General features: G+C 37.6%; 1 protein-coding gene across 1 annotated transcript in view; it reads left to right on the top strand.

Moving 5' to 3' along the window:
• LOC144576818 (uncharacterized) overlaps positions 1–17,707 on the top strand; it is a 243,737-nt gene that overhangs the window by 65,345 nt on the left and 160,685 nt on the right. The window contains exons 8-12 of the mRNA XM_078329133.1: positions 4,849–4,983; positions 5,521–5,601; positions 7,869–8,032; positions 9,105–9,189; positions 16,033–16,099. The gene's annotated coding sequence lies outside the window, so the exon portion shown is untranslated. The remainder of the gene's footprint in view (positions 1–4,848; positions 4,984–5,520; positions 5,602–7,868; positions 8,033–9,104; positions 9,190–16,032; positions 16,100–17,707) is intronic.

Genomic DNA, 17,707 nt, shown 5'->3' with positions numbered 1-17,707 from the left:
TTCATTTTTTATATTAGTTATTTATGATTTTAACTTTATTGGTTTAATATTTTATATCCTTAATTTATTATCAGAAAATAATTTCTTGGAAATAATAGGAAAAATTATTAGATTAAATGTGTCTATGTATCTTATTTTTATTTATATGTATATATGTACAGACATGCACATTTTCGTGTGTGTGTGTGTGTGAAATAGATGCCAGCAATAAGATAAAGGAAAAGAGAATAGAATTAAGATTATGTTGTTGTTAGAAGATTTTTATAATACCTGTGAAGCAATATAGTTTTGTTTGAAAAGTGACTTGGGTTAATTTTAAATATAATATTTCCAACTGTAAAACAGTCTGCTGCACAAAAAAAACCTTCCTTCCTGACTATTGACAATGGAGTGAATAAAGTGCTTTGCCAAGTGGGCTTTTCTTACATGAAAATGATTCATAAAATCCATCAAGGGAAAGAGATTTCTGGCAAGAATATCATAATCATATGTAATGTATTTGATGTATGAATCTAAGCGACATTTCCACATCTTTGTACTACTGTATTGTTTCAAAGCAAGTCACATTTTCTGCTTATACTCACTGGAGTGAGATCAGAATAGATAGGAGAAGGTGGGGATAACAATTGGACACCAACTTAATGTCTGCTTGACACATCAGGTATTCTCCTGTATGAATCAGGTACTCTCTTCGTCTCACTTATTTTTTTGTGACCTTGACCTTTTGAAAAGTACTGTTCAGATATTTTATAGAATGTCCCACAATATGATTTTGTTTGATTGTTTCTCATGCTTATGCTAGGCATATGGATGAATTAGACACAGTCACCTAAATTTGAAGACAAAAAAGACCTAAAAAGTGATACTTACAAATTAAAAACTCAAGAAGAAAAGTAATTTTTAAAAATATGGAATGGCAAAGAATTCACAATATAGTTAAGTTTAGCGGTTAAGGCAAACTGTGAAGTTAAGGAGATACACCAAGGAGGTATCAACAATTTTGCTAATCATCAGTTTTCTTAAGCTTGCAAGTGACATTATTTTAAAAAAAGACATTTTTTAGGCTGGGTATTGTGGCTCATGCCTGTAATTCCAGCACTTTGGGAGGCTGAGGTGGGCAGATCACTTGAGGTCAGGAGTTCAAGAGCAGCCTGGCCAATATGGTGAAACCCCGTCTCTACTAAACATACAAATAATAGCTGGCCGTAGTCTTACATTCCTGTAGTCCCAGCTACTCGGGAGGCTGAGGCAGAGAGTAACTTGAAAAGAGGGAGAAGTTGCAGTGAGCCAAGATCATGCCACTACACTCCAGCCTGGGTGACAGTGAGACCCTGTCTTAAAAAACAAACAACACATTTTTTAAAAGAATAGTTTTACATTTGCAGAGTAATTACAAATAGGGTAAAGAGTTTCCACATACTCCACTCACAGCGTCCCTTGTTATTTACCTGGTACATTAATGTAGGACATTTGTCAAAATTAACCAAAAAATATCATGTGTTATCATTAAGTACTATACACGCTTTCTTCAGATTTCCTAGTTTTCATTTAATGTTGTTTATGTTTTAGAATTTCATCCAGTACACATTATCACATATAGATACCATGTCTTTAAGTTTCTCAGTTTCCTTGTTTTTGATATCATTGACATTTCTAATTTGGGATTTCTCTGGTGTTTCTCTCATGATGAGACTGAATTTGTGGGTTTCATGGAGGAAGATCACAGATGAAAAGTGCCATTCTCATCCCATGTTATCCAGGGCACAGTCTATCAACAGACTTTATCAGTGTCAATATTAATTTGATCACCTGGATGAAGTAGTTTCTAACAAATTTCTTCTTTAATTTTAAATATAATTTTTCCCTTTTTTCATGTTGTATGTATAGGAAAAAAAACAGTCATCATATACAACACACACTTAAAAAGTAGTTAATCATGCTGCACTGTTTTTTGGGGGTACATTTTTAAAAATTTCAGTAGCTTTATAGTTTGAAGTGGTTTTTGGTTATGTGAATGATTGGCATAGTGGTAAAGTTTGGGATTTTAGTGTACCCATCACATGAATAATCTAAATATTACCTCATAGGTTAATTTTTTATCCCTCACCCCCTTTCAGTCTTCCTCGTTTCTGAATGTTTAATGTTCTCGATTGTACTTTGTATGTCCCTGCGTAGCCATTGCTTACCTCGCACTTATAAGTGAGAACATGCAGTATTTGGTTTTCTGTTCCTGAGTTACTTCACTTATGATAATGACCTCCAGTTTCATCAAAATTGCTACAAAAGACATATTTTGTTCTTTTCTATGAGTGAGTAGTATTCTGTGGTATAAATACCACATTTTCTTTATCCACTAATTAGTTGGTGGGCACTCCAACTGGTTTCATATTTTTTCATATTTTTGCAATTGTACACCTAGAAGTACAGATGTATTTTTGATTGAATGACTTTCTTTTCATCTGGGTCAATACCCAGTAGTGGGATTGCTGGATTCAATGTTTGACCTGCTTTTAGTTGATTGAAAAATCTCCACACTGTTTTCCATACAGTTTGTACTAATTTATATTCCCCACCTAAAGGTGTATAAGCATTCCCTTTTCACCTTATCCACACCAATATCTATCATTTATTGACTTTAATAATGGCCATTCTGAGTAGGTAGGGTGATATCTCACTGTGGTTTTCATTTGCATCCGAGATGCTTATTCATGTAGAACTGTTTTCCTGTGTTTTTTGCCCATTTGTATATATTTTGGAAACAATCTGTTCATGTCATTTTCTCACTTTTTAATGGGATTATTCATTTTTTTCTTGCTGATTTGTTTGTGTTTCTTGTAGATTCTTGATTAGTCCTTTGTTGGATGTATAGTTTTTAAATATTTTCTCCCATTCTGTAGGTTGTCTTTTTACTCTGTTATTTCTTTTGCTACGAAGAAACCTTTCAGTTTAATTAAGTCCCTTTAGTTATTATCTTACATTGCAATTACTTTTGGAGTTTTAGTCAAATGCATTCTTTGCCCAGGCCAGCGTTCAGACAATTTTTTTTCTAGTTTTTGTTCTAGGATTTTCTGGTTTCACGTCTCACATCTGAGTCTTTAATCCATCTTGAGTTAATTTTTGTATATGGTGAGAGATGAGGATCCAATTTCATTCTTTTGCATGTGGCTCTCTTATTTTCCCAGCACCTTTTATTGAGTAGGGTGTTTGTTCCTCAGTGTATGTTTTTGTCTGCTCTGTTGAATATCAGTTGATTATAAGTATTTGGCTTCATTTCTGGGGTCTCTATTCTGTTCCATTGGAATCTATGTCTATGTTTATACCAGTGCCACATTGGTGTGCCAGCAGATGTTGTAATGGACTGTTTGTTGACCTCGGGCCAGGATGCAGTGCTTGCAGGAAAGAGCCAGCTGCAGTCATGGTGGTGGGATTTATGCTTAGCCTTTGTTACCCAGGGGAAGTACTCAGGTGATGATGAACAGGGACATGGAACTCCTAAACGTCCCTGTTCCTGTTCTACTACTAGGGCAGGTAGAGGGGGAAAGCTGGGAGGGAAGTCAGGAAAGTCCACACTCTAGCTCCCCGAGTGTGGGCACACGCAGCAGCCCCAATGGAGGTTGGTTTATAGTTTCCTGGCCACTAGTCTACGATAACATTCCAGGGAGAAGGAGAACACCCTCTGCTTCATGAGAGTCTGTTCATGGAGGGATGGGTAGCAAGTGGCAGGTCAGTTCCCACGACCTTGACACAGCAGGTCTCACACATGCAGACTTCTGATGGCAAAAAGCCACAACAGCCAGCTAGGTCCAGGCAGTCCAGGCTCAGAAGACAAACCACAAGACTTACCACTGGAGACTGAATCTGAAACAGTAGCTCTGAGGCTGCACACCCCTTGATTTGGCATGTGAAGTGGGAGTACCCAGCTCCCATAACTCTGGCAAAAGAACACTTCCTGCTTGCTCCTTGGTTCTGGTCGTAGGGTTCACCCCCTGTTCCATATTGGATTTCATATCTCAGTTGGGAGCTTCTTTCAATGTGTGATCACTGCCTCTACAAGGTTCCCCTATGAATTAGTGTCAGAAATATCGTCCTTCTGTCCTGCTGGGGCCTGGGAGTGCACACACAGCACATCCAGGTGCCACTCCTTCATTCATGCTCCCCACCTCTCTTAAGTCAGCTCCAGTGCTGGGTGGGGTTAAGGTGCTTCCCCATGGCCTGAATTGCCTGGCTCCCCAGTGGGAGGTGTATCAGGAGATAGTCTCCCGCTTTTGCACTCTGAAGACTCAGTTTCCCATCTGACACACGGTGCAGGTTGCTGCCTGCTGCTCCTTTCAAATTATCCCAAGTTTCTTTCACTTTTTCTGTTGAGTTCCTGTGTTTGTTGGATACAAGTTTACAGTGTAAATCTACACACGATTTTTCTGTTTCCGAGCAGGGAGGTGCACTTACAAAGCCTCAAGTCTTCCATCTTGAAACAAAACCAAAAACAAAGCATTATGGGTAGAATTTCTACAAAACTTATTTGGAACTTTCACCATGAACATGTGTCTGTTCTCCTTTAATAATTACTATATTTATTCAGTCATTGTTAGGTGAGAACCAAACATGGATATTTATTCCACTCTCCTATTACTTCATTTATTTGATTGTTTAAATTGTTGCAGTGTTGGCTGTTGGATCCTCTGTCAATTTCGAAATGCCACCATCATTAAGCTTTGATGTTGCTATGTGCTTGTTTAGCTGTTTGCATCATTGTTTGGCATTTTATTTTTTTCTGGCATTACTAGGGCTCAGGCTAATTGTACTGATTCCTTCACAAGCCTAGTATTAACTTTTTTTCTTTTTCCACAGAGCGCTAGTTCTTTTTATTGGAAAATTGAATTACAAATGGAGACATGGGCCTGGATCGCTCCTGTAGCATCTGTCTTCATGACCTTGCCTGCTGGCAGAGCAAATAAATCTGCGTATACTGATTCATATATATACGTATGTATACATGTATATGCACACACATACACACATATATATAAATATTTTACCATGTTTCTGTATGTATCTTTAGTAAGTGAAACATGAATCCCTTATAATGCTCCAGCACTGCATGATGTAATCTGGTACCACATGAATCAGTGCATCTATTCTCGCTTACTTGTATGCAGCCTACCACCCTAACAGTGATAAAATGGTTCTGTTATTTAATCACGTAATTCAAAAGACATGTATAGTGGTTTCAGAATTGGAAATGTATACTCCCTTGAGAAAACAACTTGACCAACTAAAGTACTTAAGGATAAATGTTTACTCTAGACTCAGAAAATCCACTTATTTGCTAAGTTACTTGGGCCAGCTGCTTTTCCCCCTCCCTTCCTTCAGTGAGGTTATTTCACTGATGTGTTACACAGTTATATTATGTGCATAGTCCCATACTATCTCCTACCTACCATATAAGGTTTTTAATTTGCTTATTTGTATTATAAAGTTATTTAGGATTTGTGAAATATAATAATGTATTTATCATTACAGTATGATACTACAGTAATTTCACTTCCAAGAGGAAATCTGCTGTGCCTCACCAGTTTGACCTGCCTCTCTTCCAAGCCCCTGGTGAATGCCAAACATTTTATTGTCTCTATGCTATTTCACTTTCCAGAGTGTCACAAAACTAGAATTACACACAGTATTTCGCATTTTTGTATTTTGCTTTTTTTTCGCAACATGTCCTTTAGATTTGTAAAGTGTATCTATCTCATGGTTGTTTAGATTTGCATTTTCCTAATGCAAAAGACTTAGGCCTCACATCATGTGGTAATTAGACATGACAGTAGTATCTTCAGAGAAATATCTATTCAAATAATTTACCAATTTGATTGTGATATTTATCTTAGTATTTTTTAGCTGTAAAATACTTTTATATTTTGTGGATAATCGACCCTTTTCTGCTGTGACTGCAAAGGTTTTCTTCTATACATTGTTTTATCTTTTTACTTTTAGTGAAGTACTCTGAATTCCAAACGATTTGAATTCTATGAAGTTAAATATATTCATATTTTTGTTTGTTTCTTTGTCTGTTTTGAGACGGTCTCACTTTGTCACCCAGGATGGAGTGCAGTGGTGTGATTTTGGCTCACTGCAACCTTTGCCTCCTGGATTCAGGTGATTCTCCTGCCTCAGCCCAGTGAGTTGCTGGGATTACAGGCGCCCACCACCACACCTGGCTAGTTTTTGTATTCTTAGTAGAGATGGGGTTTCACCATGTAGGCCAGGCTGTTCTCAAACTTCTGACCTCAGATGACCCACCTGCCTCGGCCTCCCAGTGTTCTGGGATTACAGGCGTGCGCCACCATGTCCGGCCCATGTTTATTACTGAACTATTCTTGGACTTTAGCTGTCATGTCTTAGAAATACAGAAATTATTGTTTCACTTAAGACAACAAATATGTATTCACATATTATCTTCTGTGGGTTTGTTCTGTTTAGCTCCTATATTTGGATCATTTTGATTCCAGTAGGTATATGGTATGTGAGAGACGTTCAGCTTGATTGTCGGTACTCAGTTGTCCTAGCGACATTTGATGGAAACCTGTTTTCCATATTGAATTGAGTTAGCAATCTTGTAATATCATTTGACCACAAAAGAAAAGGTTAATTTTTGGAATTCAGTTCTTTTTGTTGTTGTTGTTGGTAAGTCTGTGTTTATACTAGTAACACAAATCTTGATTATGATTTCTTTGTAGTAAACTTTTGAAATTGGAATACATGAGTCTATTTTGTGAACTCTGCTTTTCATTTCAAAATTTTCTGGTGGTATTACATTTTACATTAATTTTAGAATCAGCTTGCCAAGTTAGAAAAAAAAGTCACCTTCTATTTTTAAAGAGATTGCATTACATCTATATGTAATGCAATTTGAATTATAAATTATAGAATTTGAAAAATATTGCCACCTAGCAATATTACACCTTGTGTGTGGTTTGTTCGTTTGTTTGTTTGCTTGCTTTTTGAGATGGAGTCTCACTCTGTTGCCCAGGCTGGAGTGCAGTGTTGCAATCTTGGCTCACTGCAGCCTCCTCCTCCCAGGTTCAAGCAATTCTCACACCTCAGCCTCCTGAGTAGCTGGGATTACAGGCACTCACTATCATGCCTGGCTAATTAGTGTATTTTTAGTAGAGACAGGGTTTCACCATGGTGGTTAGTCTGGTCTTGAACTCCTGACCTTGTGATCTGCCCGCCTCAGCCTCTCAAAGTGCTGGGATTACCAGGCCATCCCTGGCCTTGTGTTTATTTTTACTGACTGTTTACCCTGTTTACATCCTACTGTACAATGTTGAAAACAAGTGTCAAGAGTACACATCTTTGTCTTTTTTCTAATCTTATGGAAAAAATAGAGACTTTCAGATAAATTATGATGATATGTGAGGTTTTCATGAATGCCCTTTAAAGAATGTTTTCTTATAGGCTTAATTTGCTTTGTATTGTTATCATAAATGGATTTTGAATTTTTCAAGTGAATTTTTTGCATCTTTTGAAATGATCATATGGCTTTTATATTTGGGCATTACACTAATTATTTTGTGTGTTGAACCAAATTTGCATTTCTGACCCAAATACCCTTAGTGATGGTGTATAATTCTTTTCACATTTGCTGACTTCTTTTGCTGACACTTCCTTGACAATTCCTTGAGAATAGTTGTTTCAATAGTTATAAAACATATGGATCTTAATTTTTCTTCCTTGCAATGTCTTACTTTAGTTTTAGTATCATATAAACTTACTAAAAGTATACATTGGAAAGTGATCTGTTCTCCACTTTTGTCATTGTTGTTTAAGTTTCCTTGAAAAATTTGTGATAGATTGTTATTAATTGTTTTCAGGATTGAATAGTTTGCCAGTGAAGTCATCTCATCTAGCACAGAGCCTCAACTCCTAACATCAATCACATGAGCTTCATCTCAGTTCCCCAGCTGAACCTTCACTTGAGACCTCATCCTTGGCCATGGTCTACATCTGGATTCATGATCCAGAGAAGTTGTAATGTGTGTGTGTGGTTTTGAGCCATCTAACATGTTATACTTTATTATGCAGAAATAGATAGCCTAGCCTGTATAATAGCCTAGCCTGGATGCTGGCTTGAATGTTCTCTTCCATTTTTACCACTGGATGTGGAGAATGGCTTCATGAAATTCAGCCAATCTGTTCTCACCTCTCAGTTCCATCTTCTTAACTTCAAAACTCAGAGTATCTTCAAAAGCCCATGACTCACTTCAGGGTGGAAACTTTCCCAAGCAGTATCTTGAGGCAGTGGTAGGGCTCATGCCACTGTCTTGTATGTCTCAGATGTCACTGTCCTTGTTTGATATGATCTTACAAACCATTGTTCCACATATTTTGCCACTTTTTTGTTTGTTTATACATGTGGTTTAGCATGTCTAATCCTCACAGGGGAAGTATTAGAATAGGGTTTTGCATTATCGAGAGTTGTGGGTCGTTGGGAAGCATCTTAGAACCTACCTGCCACATCAGGTCCTGTCCAATCTGTATCAGTTTCTCCATCTTTACTTATTTTGTTGACCCAGGCCCTTGTGAAAAGAACTTGTTAGGTATTTTTTAGATTGTATCACACAATATGGATTTGTTATATTTTCTTATAATTTAACTAACATTATACATGAACTTATACACATATTTATCTAACTTTGAAGAAAAATACTGAAAAGTATATTATTTAGAAATGCAAATAAAGAAAATAAAGAAGAATGAGAGAATGACAAAAAGCAAATTAAATGTTATAGTAACATTCACCAGGATAAAAAAGAGGATGGAACATATGTGGTGCATATGTGGTAAGATAGGCAATATTTGGTTATTAATCTTGACAGTGGATTAAGAAAAAATGGAACTTTTCTATTTTAGTCTGTTTAGTCTATTGGAAGTCACTATGCAGACTGTATGTATATCCATCCAGCACAGGGTCTTCTTTATTATTAACTTCTAACATTACTGTGTAGCACATTTTTCACAATTATCACACCATGGTTATACATTTTCCTTCATGTAACAAGTACGCATTAATTGTATATTTTTGCCTTAATGTCAGTTTTCTGTTCCAGGATTCCAGCCAGGACACCAGATCATATTTAGACATCAGGGTTTAGGTGATGAAGACCACAGAGGATATGTGCCATTCTGCCAATTGTATGTACTAATGAATGTATTTCCCCCTTTCCATGTTGTGCTTTTATTTTAAAGTCGCTAACTTCAAAACATACTTAACAAGTGAGAAATTATGCTTTAAATTTTATTGGCAATGCTTGTAGACATATCATTTGTATTTCTTTTCCATAGGCAATTTATTCTCCATCATTTATTGTATATTTTTAATCAATTATTTTTATCATATGGGATATTACATAAAATTATAGATAAGTATTGTAAGCTATACTTATGCTAATTAATTTACTTTGCTGCTTAGATTGTTTCAGGGTTGGTCACTGGAAAGCCTTTCCGTTGGCTCCTATACCATTTGGAATTGCCAGCATCATTACTGTTTGATTATGTTTGTTTGTTTGGTTGGTTGGTTCTGTTGTTCTTCAGCATGATTTTACTTTGTAGCACTTCAGGGTGTTCCAGGGTTATTGTGTTGTTTCCCTGCTCACGCCAGGTATTGACTATTTGTCAAGGAATCACAGTTTCTTGTTTTTGTGCATGGTATTAGAAACAAAGATTTGGTCAGTGTGTGTTCTCATTTCTGTTAGAGATCTGTTATTCTAGGCTGTCAGCCAACAAGGCAGTGGAATAAGTATGTGTATACTAACTCACATACACATGCACACACAGAGAGCTAACACACATACATATGCATATCTATGCATGCACATATATTTCTACATTTGATTGTAATATAAAGTTAAGCATGAATTCCTACTAATGTCCTCAGCATCACATGATCTAATCCAGTACCTCATGAATCAGTTTTTTCATTTCCACTACTTGTGGGGTCTCTCAGTTTTGACAGTGAAACAGTTCAGCTCCTTTGTGTAATCACTGAGTTCCAAAATACTTGCATAGTGGTTTCCAAACTGGTAGTGGAAAATGTCTGCAAGTAAGATGCTCGTGTGCAGCTAAGACGCTCATGTGCAAATCACATGTTTTAGACTAAAATCTCCCCTTATTTCCTAAGCTACTTTGCTTAGTCTCTTTTTCACTCACTCCCTTCATGAGGTTTTTTCATACGTGTGTTACACATTTTTATTATTTTGTCTGCATTGCTTCCTGGGATTCCCCAACCTACTAACTAATGTTTTTAATTTGCATACATCTGTGTTCACACTTTGTGATGTAAAATTGTTCAGTATTTAAAAAACAGTATTATTCACATACCATTCCAGTACCATAGAAAATAATCTCAGTGTAAAGAATATTTGTTAACTTATTCATCCTTCCTCTCCTGGAGCCCCTGGTAACCACTGAACTTTTTACTCTCTGTAATTACACCTTGTCACAATATCATATAAATTGAACTACACACAGTATTTACTCTCCTCAAACTGGCTTAAAAATATTCCTTTAAGATTTTTGAAGTGTCACTTGGTTCAGATTTGCATTTTAGTCTAAAGGTCAGGTGTTGAGCAACTTTTCATGTGCTTTTAAGACATCGACATAGCATCTTTGAAGGAAAAAGCCTATTCACAATATTTACCCACTTTTATTTTTATTTATTTTAATTTTTGTAGAAATGGGGTACCAAAACAAAAAAAGTTTAAATAAAGTTCAGCAGTCCTTTGAAAATCAAATAAGAACCCCTCTGAATTGTTGGAATGCATTTACAAAACCTCTGTAGATATACTAACATCAATATGTAAAGACATTAGAACTGAATAATAATAAATAGAACTCATTCAGCACAGCACCCCTGCCATAAGGAGAAACCTAGAAAAACAGGAAGCCTTATTAAAAAGAACCCCTTCCAAGCTAGGGGACATTGCCTTCAAGGCATTCCATGGTAGAGAGGCAAAGTCACAGAAGTCCACAACCATTAATATGGAATGGACAAGGAAGCCTCGGCATCAGAAAGATCAAGGCAAGCCTCTGGACCACACCCAATGTGCCTATTGCAAGGAGAAAGGCAAGTGAACAGATGACTCTGACAAAAGATAGGGAACAAGGGTCCAGAAAAAGGAGGAACTTGACTGGGATAAAGCCTAATGGCAAATGGTGGAATAGGGATACAGCCGTGACCATAAAAGGGATGCCTGGGGGCTTTCCTTAACCCCTCAGAGACAATTAAAATTTCTGGAAAAGTTCAAGGGTGTAATTAATATAGAGAAACAATGTAATCGATTGCCTGTTGGTACTGGGCAATCTATTCAGTTCTTAACACCTTGGAAGCAAAAATAACCAAAATAATTTTTTTTATTGTACTTTAAGTTCTGGGGTCCATGTGCAGATATTACAGGGTTATTGTATAGGTGCACACATGTCATGGTGGTTTACTGTCTCCATCTCCCATCACCTATATCAGGCATTTCTCCCAACGTTATCCCTCTCCAACCTCCCCATACCCCACTGTCCATCCCTTATCCCCCACCCCCAACAGACGCCAGTGAGTGATGTTCTTGTCCCTGTGCCCATGTGTTCTCATTGTTCAATACCCACCTGTGAATGAGAACATGCAGTGTTTGGTTTTCTGTTCTTGCATCAGTTTCCTGAGAATGATAGTTTCTAGATTCATCTATGTCACTACAAAGGACATGATTTCATCCTTTTTTTGTGGCTGCATAGTATTCCGTGGTGTATATGTTTCACATTTTCTTTGTCCAGTCTATCATTCATGGGCATTTGGGTTGGTTCCAGATCTTTGCTATTGTAAACAGTGCCATAATGAACATATGTGTGCATGTGTCTTTATTATAGAACAATTTATAATCCTTTGGGTATATACCCAGTAATAGGATTGCTGGGTTAAATGGAATTTCTATTTCTAGATCCTTGAGGAATTGCCACACTGTCTTCCACATGGTTGAACTAATTTACACTCCCACCAGTAGTGTAAAAGCATTCCTATTTCTCCACATCCTCTCCACCATCTGTTGTCTCCAGATTTTTTTTTTTTTTTTGAGACGGAGTTTCGCTCTTGTTACCCAGGCTGGAGTGCAATGGTGCAATCTTGGCTCACCGCAACCTCCGCCTCCTGGGTTCAGGCAATTCCCCCACCTCAGCCTCCTGAGTAGCTGGGATTACAGGCACGCGCCACCGTGCCCACCTAATTTTTTGTGTTTTTAGTAAAGACGGGGTTTCACCATGTTGACCAGGATGGTCTCAATCTCTTGACCTCGTGATCCACCCGCCTCAGCCTCCCAAAGTGCTGGGATTACAGGCGTGAGCCACCGCGCCCAGCTGTCTCCAGATTTTTTAATGATCGCCATTCTAACTGGCATGAGATGATATCTCAATGTGGTTTTGATTTTCATTTCTCTAATGACCAGTGCTGATGAGAATTTTTTCATATGTTCATTGGCCTCATAAATGTCTACTTTATAAAAGTGCCTGTTCATGTCCTTCACCCCTTTATTAATTTTTGTTGCCTGATTGCTCTGGCTAGAACTTCTAATACTGTATTGAATAGGAGTGGTGAGAGAGGGCATCCTTATCTAGTGCCAGTTTTCAAAGGGAATGCTTCCAGTTTTTGCCCGTTCAGTATGATATTGGCTGTGGGTTTGTCATAAATAGCTTGTATTATTTTGAGATACGTTCCATTGATACCCAGTTTATTGAGGGTTTTTAGCATGAAGAGCTGTTGAATTTTGTTGAAGGCCTTCTCTGCATCTGTCTAGATAATCATGTGGTTTTTGTCTTTGGTTCTGTTAATGTGGTGGATTACATTCATAGATTTATGTATGTTGAACCAGCCTTGGTATGTAGGCCCCTGGGATGAAGTCTACTTGATCATGATGGATAAGCTTTTTGATGTGCTGTTGGATTCAGTTTGCAGTATTTTATTGAAGATTTTTGCATCAATGTTCATCATGGATATTGGCCTGAAATTTTCTTTTTGGTTGTGTCTCTGCTCTGTTTTGGTATCAGGATGATGTTGGTCTTATAGAAAGAGTTAGGGAGGATTCCCTCTTTTTGTATTGTTTGGAAAAGTTTCAGAATGAATGGTACATGCTCCTCTTAGTATGTCCAGTAGAATTTGGCTGTAATCCAGTCTGGACCTGGTCATTTTTTGGTTGGTAGGCTGTTACTTGCTGCCCCAACTTCAGACCTTGTTATTGGTCTATTCAGGGAATCCACTTCTTCCTGGCTTAGTCTTGGGAGGGTGTAAGTGTCCAGAAATTTATCCATTTCTTCCAGATTTACTAGTTTATGTGCATAGACTTGTTTGTAGTAATCTCTGATGGTAGTTTGTGTTTCTGTGGAATTGGTGGTGACATCTCCTTAATCATTTTTTATTGCATCCATTGGATTCTTTTCTCTATTCTTGTAATTAGTCTGGCTAGTAGTCTGTCTATTTTGTTAACCTTTTGGAAAAACAAGCTCCTGGATTTATTGATTTTTTTTGTAGGTGTTTTTTGTGTCTCTATCTCCTTCAGTTCTGTCCTTACCTTAGTTATTTCTCGTCTTCTGCTATCTTTTGGATTTTGTTTTGTTTTGCTCCTCTAGCTCTTTCAATTTTGCCGATAGGGTGTCAAATGCCCAATAAATGGGCATTTATTGCTATAAATTTTCCTCTAGACACTGCTTTAAATGTGTCCCAGAGAGTCTAGTACATTGTGTCTTCAATCTCATAATTTTTGTAGAACTTCTTTGCTTCTGCCTTCATCTCATTGTTTATCCAGTCGTCATTCAGGAGCAAGTTGTTCAGTTTCCATTAGTTGTGTGGTTTTGAGTTAGTTTCTTAATCCTGAGTTCTAATTTGATTGCACTGTGGTCTGAGAGATTGTTTTTATTTCTGTTCTTTTGCATTTGCTGAGGAGTGATTTACTTCGATTATGTGTTCAATTTTAGAGTAAGTGCAATGTGGTGCTGAGAAGAATGTGTATTCTGTGGATCTGTGGTGGAGAGTTCCGTAGATGTCTTTTAGGTCCACTTGATCCGGATTTGCATTCAAGTCCTGGATATCCTTGTTGATTTTCTGTCTTGTTGATCGGTCTAATACTGACAGTGGAGTGTTAAAGTCTCCCACCATTATTGTGTGGTAGTCTAAGTCTCTTTGTAGTTTCTGAAGAACTTGCTTTATGTATCTGGGTGTTCCCGTATTGGGTGAATATATATTTAGGATAGTTAGCTCTTCTTGTTGCATTGATATTTTTACCATTATGTAATGCCCTTCTTTGTCTCTTTTGATTTTTGTTGGTTTAAAGTCTGCTTTATCAGAGACTAGGATTGCAACCCTGCTTTTTTTTTCCTCTCCATTTGCTTGGTAAATCTTCCATCCCTTACTTTGAGTCTGTGTGTGTCTTTGCATGTGAGATAGGTCTCCTGAATAGAGCACACCAATGTGTCTTGACTTTTTATCCAATTTGCCAGTCTGTGTCTTCTGATTGGGGCATTTAGGCTGTTTAAATTAATGTTAATATTGTTATGTGTGAATTTGATCCTGCCATTTTGTTACTGGCTGGTTGTTTTGCCCATTGGTTGATGCAGTTTCTTCATTGCATTGTTGGACCAAAATAACATTACCTGTGATAGGAGTTGCACGAGGAATGCAACAAAAGGCTTTTCTACAACCTTTGGAATGCAAATTAGGAAATCTGGAACTAAGGCATAGGTTTCTCCTTAAGCCAAAATGCCCAATCTCTTTGCTGGGAGAAGACCTGTTATGCAAATTAAATGCTGATGTAACTTTCTCCTGAGAGAAACAACTATGTCTATAGGTCCTTCTAGAGCAAGCAATGCAACTACAGATGTTACTCACTTCACCTAAGAAAAAAGAAGCAGCTCCCTTTTTCCCAGAAGTCTGTGAGAGAATGAGTAATTGTGAATGGGCAGGTGGGATCCCAGGAAAGGCAAAGAATGCACAGCCAGTGCGTATAGAAATAAAAGAAGGAGCTACCGTGCCTGGGGAAAGAAAACCAAACAAATTTTAAAAATCTGAAAACAACTAGTACCTATTAATAAAGGAAGCTTTAGACAGAATACAGCATGTCTTGCAAAAATTTCTGAAAAGTGAACTGATCCATCCTTGAAGATACCCAGGCAATACCCTTACCCTGCTTGTAAAGAAGCCATGCTTCAACAAATATCAATTTCTTCAAAACCTGAGAGCCGTCAATAAAGTAGTCCAGGATATGCATCCAGTGGTGCCTAATCCATGTTCTGTACTGACTGCTGTACATGGAAATTACACCAGTATCCGTAGCTGCGCATTGAAAGAAGCTAAATATTGAGAACCCATAGTATATTGCTGTTGTCTCCAATATCCTTGTCAATCTTAAATCATTCCCACTATCACCATTCCCCACTATATATATTCCATATCTTGAACAACAGGCAGTGGTGGGGAATGCCCCGGTTGTATTCTTCACTGCTGGAGAGGACCCTGTGGACAGGGGCCTCCTCCTCTAGACCACCCCTACCAAGAGCTGGGCCACAAGGGGAGCCTGTGAGCTCAGAGCCTCATCATGAATTCTACATGCCCAAGGAAAGCAGCCCCCTGCTTTTCTTTTGGTGGGGCTGGAAACTCCCTTCTTATGTATAAGAGTATGTTTGTTCTACCGTCATTATGCTTCGTGACCAAAGACATATCACCAGGTCATTTTCTTGCAATAGTTCTTACTGGTTTCTGGTTTTGCTGTGTAAATATCCTTAGCGCTAGGTTAAATTTCTTGGTTTTGATTACATAAACATAGTGTAAAATCTGTTTTTTGAATTGTGTATTAAGACTTTGATTTTTGTTACAAAATGAATTTATAATATCAAATAGACATTTTAATTATTTAAATCATTTTACTGGTCACTTTTTCCTGAATCAAATGGGAATTTGACTTTTATTAGAAAAGACAGATGTCACATATTCTCTGTTTCATCATTTTCTAGAATCTTCCCTGAAATGCCACTAGTTCAATAGGACAAGAAGTACAGAGATTCTTCTGGGACCTACAAGGTAAAATTTGCTGAGTGTCATTCTTAGAGATATGAAAGTCTGTATTTTATGGCTGTTTGCACTATTCACAAAAAGTTCACAAAATATCATTAATTTCTATATGCAAAACACTAACACTTACTCTGAATGTAGAGCCAGCTACGTTGTTACTGTTCCATGTGAACTTCATCACATTGTTTGATTTTCCCTTTACCCAGTAGCTGCAAACATCGGCTGTAAACCGTTATTCTGTCCACCTCAATCCATAAATGTCTACACATTTCTTTGTACAGATTCCCCACGCTAAAGATAAGTGTGCTCTTTTGTACAGATTCCCCATGCTAAAGATAAGTATGCTCTTTATATTCTTGGAGGAGTAATTATTCAAGTTGTTTTCAGTTCTCGGTGATAAATTTTTAAAAGTCCGATTTAAAAATGTGTACATGTTTTTGCTTTAGTCAGCACATGTATCTTTAACAATTTCTTGGAGAAAACGTTAAAATCTTTTATCCTTTTCTCACTCAGCTTAATGTTTTAAAGACTTTTAGCAAGTCTTTTAGATTTTCATTTTTGTTGACATAGTAATTTACCCACCTTCCTATTAAATAATAACAGATCAACTGATGTGTATTATTTTATACTGAACCTTTGGCCCCTCTGACATAATTTATATATAAACAGTCATCCGAATGTCTTGGCCAGTGAAGATGGGATTCATCAGCCAAGGTTGAATAGGAATTTTCTCACCTGAAAGCACCAAGTGACACAAAAGCAAGAGAAAAATAGAAAAAATTTAGAAGTCCCACAAGCGGACAAGGATATATTTAGGGTTTGAGATGGTTTAGGGACCCCTCATATGAGCCCGTAGACCACCACAACCATGGAAATAAAGGAAAATCTTGAATCCTTTCACAGAAATTTCAGGTACCTCTCTAGCTATGAGAAGTAAATGAGCCACTTGATAAGCAGGAAGGTAATAGTAGGTTAAAAGGACAGCAGGGAATTGAGCCATGGAAACATGGGGTCCCTTATAGAAACTACAGATCAAAGCTTGACATATGGCCCTGAGTTGCTTCTCAGAAACCAGGATTTCTACCGAATGGACTGGCATATGGACCTCAGGTAAGGAGGAACTGTGGGGTGGACTCTGACCACCAGTTTTCATTCTGTGTTTCCTCCTGAGGGGTCCGTAGGAGGTTACACCTGCAAGCCAGATTGAACGTTATTTTCTACTGATCACAGATTTCCAGACAAAGTTTCACTTCCTTAATCGCAAATCAGAAAATCTTTGAATCCTTCCAGGACTCGTAAGCCCCATCTACAAGTTATGCCATTCTCTTAGGCCAAAACCAATGTGTCACCTCAGTATATTCATTTATTGATTTACAAACGTGTGTGTACTCTCCGCCTTTCAGTCTTAAAAACCCTTAGTGTAAGCCACCTGGTAGTTTTGGTCTTAGTCATAAGCTGCCTGACTCTCTTTACTTGGTGCCCTTCAATAAATGCCTTTTACTAATTGATTTATTTCAATTTATTTATCTACTGATTGATTGATTGAAACTTCGTTATGGACATCTGGTCTTACTGCACCTGACAAATGTACTCAAGGTTGTTCTGACAACAGGCCTG

Source organism: Callithrix jacchus, chromosome 6, assembly GCF_049354715.1.
Source record: "Callithrix jacchus isolate 240 chromosome 6, calJac240_pri, whole genome shotgun sequence".
In the NCBI taxonomy this organism is placed as follows: domain Eukaryota; kingdom Metazoa; phylum Chordata; class Mammalia; order Primates; family Cebidae; genus Callithrix; species Callithrix jacchus.
The sequence above is the reverse complement of the archived record's forward strand: the minus strand, read 5'-3'. Positions and strand labels throughout refer to the sequence as shown.